Source organism: Neovison vison, chromosome 13 (genome assembly GCF_020171115.1).
Source record: "Neovison vison isolate M4711 chromosome 13, ASM_NN_V1, whole genome shotgun sequence".
NCBI lineage: Eukaryota > Metazoa > Chordata > Mammalia > Carnivora > Mustelidae > Neogale > Neogale vison.
The window spans coordinates 114,305,587-114,311,802 of record NC_058103.1 but is presented as its reverse complement, the minus strand read 5'-3'; positions in this window follow the sequence as shown (position 1 = coordinate 114,311,802).

Here is a 6,216-nt window from a genome sequence, read left to right as displayed (position 1 = left end):
GCCCCTTGCTTTCTACTCTGCATGAGACTGAGAAATTTCTCATCTTTTGCATCAGGAGTTAAATTTTAGTATTTCATGATGTTTTTGGAGAGTACAGAAATGCTGATGCAAACCAGTTTTTAACAGAGGCCCATCAACCCCTGGTCTGCACTTGCTAATGACTTAAGGGGCTGTCCATCACAAAGCAGGATCTTCTTTGCTGACTTAGGAACACCCCGCCCCCCGCATCTTAGAATACTCCTCTATGGTTAACAGGCCCAGAAACTCAAACGGCCTTGTGAATAGTTCGTTGTCCTATCCTCTAAGGACAAGTAAAAATTTATATTGGATGAGAGTGGTCAAGAAATATGATTTCATTAGTTTTATTATGTGTTTATTTCCTCTGGGGAAGGTAGACTGATAGCATTATATGGGCTGGTAAATTTTTGGTACATTAATTGCCAGCTTCGTGACAAAATTTAGTTTTTGGCAACATTAGTTAGTGGAATTTTACCCCAGCAGGGTCTGTGGGCTCCCATTTCAATTTGCTGTGACTGCAATTTTATGCTGAGAAGTGCAAAGTTTAAATACCTATTCTAGTAATGCCAAAGACATGAAGTTTTTTAATATCTCTTAAAAAGAGTAAAATAATGTTCTTTGTTTAGCTCAGAAATAATTAAAAGACAATAGGTAATTCATTTGAAGGATGTTTAAATTATTTAATTTTGGGTTATGTGGCTTTTCTGCCGCACTTCACAATGGAAAAAGAAATGTTAGATCCACAAAATAGGAGCCGTGATTCATAATGTTTTTAGATGTTTGGTAAACTTAGTCCCATGGTATACTTTTGGACAGTGTTACAAGTTAAAATTTGAGAACAGTTTTCAATATGCTGATTTGGAAGCTTCTAGATGTGGGAACTGTGTTCACATACATTAATTACCCTTAGGTATTAAGAGTACTGGGGCTAGAGTTTTGCTTAAGCCATGCCAGAAAGTCAAAAAGGCTGGCGTTGGATGAGCTGAAGACCTCACTGGGAAGGTGTCTTTTCATGTAGCGCTTCTCAGTGGCGCTTCTTTGAGTTTTTTGAGTGTCTCAATTCGCCCCTGAGATACACCACACTTCATTGGTAGTAACTGCTTGCCATGGCACTGCCTCAAAAGGGGTAACAGACTCCCAGTGGGATGTCCCTCTTCTTCCTCCCCCTGCTTGAGAAACGCTACCCCCAAATTTCTTAGAGGCCACAGTTGCAATGAAACCTGAATGTATGTGAATGAGGCCACGTAGTCAACTTCACCTTCCTCTGCTCATCTTAAGACTTTCACTTCCCATTGCTCAGTTTTTAGAGAGAAGCGAATTTGTCACTGTGGATTAGAATGAGAAGTGGGAAGTTTTAGAAATCATTTGAGTACAAAGTGGTCCGAATATTTGGTCTACAGCAGTCTTTCTCAAAGTGCTTGTTGTGGAACCCAGCTCATGTGAGAAGTTCTAAGGAAGGCAAGGCAGAGGAGTACGGAGTGGTCACATGTGTTGGACAAACCCTTTGTGTGGCTCTATTGTGTCCCAAATTTGTTTTGGCCACAGCACTATATGAAACACCTATTAACACTGTATGATGACACTTTATAACTTATTAGTTGAATGCCAGCCTCTGATTTTCTAGCCAACAAATCCATCATGGACGAAAAGGCTAAGACCCATTTCTTTTTCTTTTTTTTTAAAGATTTTATTTATTTGTCAGAGAGAGAGAGAGAGAGCGAGCGAGCACAGGCAGACAGAGAGGCAGGCAGAGGCAGAGGGAGAAGCAGGCTCCCTGCCGAGCAAGGAGCCCGATGTGGGACTCGATCCCAGGACACTGGGATCACGACCTGAGCCGAAGGCAGCTGCTTAACCAACTGAGCCACCCAGGTGTCCCCTAAGACCCATTTCTAAACTCAGATGTTCTTCCAACTTACAGCAATGTCTAGTTTTCTTAAACTGTGTGGGAGAAAGAAAACAAAATTTGTTACCATAAAGGTCTATTTCCCCCTTGATTTGGTTACATTTCACCTATCACATGGCAAACATGTTTGTTGTAAGAAAGAGATTGCTACACACGTGTGCATTGTTAAATCATTCTGTGGATATTTTTTATGTGCCATATATATATATATATATATATATATATATATATATCGATGTTTTAGGGGCTGAGGATAGAGACTTGAGGAAAACCCACCTCACTTGTGTGGAGGAAATGTGCTGATGGTCAGTGGGAAAGGGATGAGTTCAGATAGTGGTGAGTACGCTAAAGGAAATAAGCCTGGTGGAGAAATGGAGGTGGGAGGCACAGGGCAGGGGAGATTGGATGGCCACTCAGAGAAGCTGACATCTGAGGAGAGCTTTGATGGGTAAAAAAGGACCCACTTTGCCAGCATGTTGTGGGGCTGGTGTTTTGGGTTGATGTGGCATATATGCAAAGGCCCCAAGACCAGGAGGCACTTGTCCTGTTGGAAGGAAGGAAATCAAGCCACTCATCCCTGAAACGTATTAACTCTAGAAAATGTATGGATCACTTGACTTTCAAAGAATTCTGGAATTTCTCCTGGATATTCTCCCCAGGAGATTGTGCAAGGGGTTTTCCTCTGGCCTCTTGGTATTTGTATGAATGCTTCGACTCTGTAATACATGTATTTCAGACAAAGAGAGAGATGCCACACCCATTCTCTTCACTTGGGGCAAAAGATTTCTAGAATTGGCTTAATTCTGGCCTCCAGTAGAGCGTGGATCAGTGGATAATTTAAATATAATTTAATCCAGCCTCTTGAAAATGTGTTTGATGTTGTAAAATGCACATTTTCAGGCCCGAATGGACAGATGCAGAAAACCTTGGGAGGGAAAAGCAGTCCTGGAGTTTTAAATTTTAACCAAAAGCCCCAAGTGATTTTTAATATAAGGGAGTTTAAGAAACACTCCATTTTTTTGGTTCACATTTGGAAAAATGTTCCCAAATAGTATGAAGAATTCCCAGGTATTGGGGCGTCTGGCTGGCTCAGTGGGTAGAGCACAGTTCTTGATGTTGGGGTTGTAGGTTCGAGCCCCATGTTGGGGGTAGAGATTACTTAAAAATAAAATCTTAAAAAAAAGGAAAAGAGGGGCTGCCTGGGTGGCTCACTGGGTTAAGCCTCTGCCTTCAGCTCAGGTCATAATCTCAGGGTTGTGGGATCGAGTCCCACATTGGGCTCTCTGCTAGGCAGGGAGTCTGCTTCCTCCTCCCTCTCTCTCTTTCTCTCCCTCTTTGCCTACTTGTGATCTCTCTGTCAAATAAATAAAATCTTAAAAAAAAAAATAAAAGAGACTTTTCAGATATTTCATCCTTCCCCCTTTTGCAATTTATATAACTCTCTTCTCCGGCAGTGAGAAACGTGGCTCCCATTATCCACAATGTATTATTTGCTCAATCTTTGAATGTACAGAATGTAATTTCAGAATTACCAACCCATGTCTGCAAAAAAGCTTACTAATTAGAATTCGATATATGTTTTAGGTGCTTGTTGTCTTGAGCCTGAGGGCATATGGTCTCAATAGTTTAAATCATTTGGGTTAGTTATGACCCATTTATGTGTATGTTATTCATTTGAAATACGGTTTAGATCATTTGTTTCTTTTTGTATCAATTTTACAAGCCTCCACCCCAAAGCTTGCTCATTTTATCATCTTTTGAGTCTGTAAAACATTAACATCCAGCCATTCATTTTCAAATGGCCTGGGAAGAGTCCTGGGGCCACTGGATGTGAGATGCTGCTGCCACAGCTGATGGGAGTGAACAGCTGGGCGCCAAAGAGAGTGCCCAGAGTTGTGTGTTGGAAGTGCCACAGGCGTCCTGTCTTCGTTGTACCACCTTCTCTCAAACACTCTAGACTTTGGCAGTTTCTGGTCACTAGTAGTTATACGGTTCCCAGGACTGGACGTGCATAGCTGGGTATTTGAGTTAATTACGGTTCCCATCGGCTGAAGTGTCAGCCTCTCCCCTGTGATTTGCATAGGACCCTCCCAGTCTGTCAGTTTCTTATAAAGTCAAACTTACACTTATGATGAAACCAGCAATCCCACCAAATAAATGAAAATCCCTACCTACTTAAAGACATTTACACAGATAATTAGATCATAATTGCCAAAGGGGGGACCAGAACCTAATTGTCCATCAGCTGGTGGATGGATAAACTGTCATGCATTCATACAAAGGATTACTACTCAGCAGTAAAAAGGGAACATGTTACCAATACGTGCAATGCATGCGTGAATCTCAAAAGCATTTTGCCCAGCTAGAGAGGAGGCCTTCTGGGGAAGAGGAAACTCTAAGGAGGGAAGTCAAAAAAGTGGTTGCCAAGGGCTGAGGGTAGAGGAAGGTGATTGGCCACAAAGGGGCAGCGCAAAGAAAGTTGTGGGGTACTGGAAGTATTATACATCTGACAGTGGTGATACCACTTGGTGGTGATACCATCCGCTGAAGGGTAGCAGGCTCAGGGGAAGAGATTAGGTAGGTATGAGGGGCCTGTGGGACACCTATGTGGAGAATCCGGATGGCAGCTGGGTCTGCAGCTGAGAAGAACAAATTCGAATGGTGTGTGAAGCCACGGGAGTGACTGGGAGTGCCCGAGGAGAAGCCTCAGCTAGCAACTAGGTCAAAACCCTAAGCTACAACATTGAAGGGACAAAAAGCAAAACAAGAAATGCCAAAAAATGAACAATACACTTCATAAATGAATTCTGAGAAAGAGGGGCTTTGAGAGCTAGAAGGGAAAAAAAAAAGGCATAGTTAAAGAGGAAGAAGAAATATTTTTAGTGCTATCCAGAGGTCCAGTAAGATAGGGGTGGGGAGGGTCAATTTGGTTTAGCATCAAGGAGGTGATGGTCTTAGTGAGAAGAGTTCCAATGGAGAGACTGAGGCCAAGCCAGACTGCAGGGTAACTAAGAGGGAAGTAGCCAGCAGCCACGCCTAAATCCTAAATAACACAAATCCCAACTGCCATTTAATAACAGTTCTGATGGCTCAAAGACTCATATATAAAAAACAGAGCAATAAAGTCATTAGGAAAAGACACCTTTATGTAGAACAAAATGGGCCAGGGATATGAAATCATGTCCATTTAACTGGTGCTGGTTGAGGAGAGGGGAGTGGAGCCCCCTGAGAGCACAGATTAGCGGCATATTTGATTGCCGTGGGTTTAGGGGCAAAAGTCGATGTGGGATAGAATCTGTTCATTGGATTAAAGGGTGGTTCTGGACTTTGGTCCTGGCAAGGACCAAACTTTATTCATCTCTGTATACTGTCAAACAGAAATTCAACTGAGTAATTTAAAAGATCAGCTTGGGTTTTTAAAGTGAACGGCAGCATCCTGTCTAGCAAACAGAGAGATGCTCCCCGGAGCTGTACAGAATCAAAGGTTTTTGTAGGAAGGAGGGTGGGAAAAGGAAATCATTACTGAAAGGAGAGAGAGAATTGTTTCAGGCCAGGTCACCTTCCATCAGGGAGAAGGGCAGGGGGTCTTTGAGGATCATCTCATCTACTTTTGGTTGGGGGGGGGCGGCGACAGGGGGAGAGGGGAGATGGAGATGACGTCACCCACGCTGAGCCGGGAAAGTTCCTGACTGACCGGTTCAGACTACGTTTTGGGGGGAGAAAGAAACTGCACCTAGGTTAGGTTAGAGAGCAGGGCCCAGTTTGGTGACTCGACCTAGCATGAGGGACTCCATTTTGGGCCTGTGGTTTTCTTTTGAACAGCCCCTAGGATCAAACATTGTTAAGAATTTCATAACGCAGTATATCTGTACGAAAGAGCTGGAGGAACCTGAGAGGGAGGACCCAGGAAAGGTGAAGGAGAGAACGTAATCCAATATGATGTGGTGATGTGGAGGCCAAGGAGGGAGGGAGAGATGCGGGGCACAGGACAAAAATAGGACACTGCCGTCCGGAGACACCTTTGACCTCGGAGTCGACCCTGGACTTGTCCTTCCATTGGCCTTCTTGTGCTGTAGGAAAAGAAACCCTCAGTTTCCTCCTGGTAAAGTGGAAGGGGTTGGATTTTATTACGTCTGAGGTCCCGGTTTCAGCCCTGCAGCCCGGCATCCTGGACACTGCGCGCTCCAGGCAGTCGCCTAGGAGACCAGCACCGTTTCCGGCAGAGCCGTCACTTCCTCTGAGGCCCCGCCCTTTTCCCCGCGGGCGGGCGCTGATTGGCCCGTTTAAAATGCGCC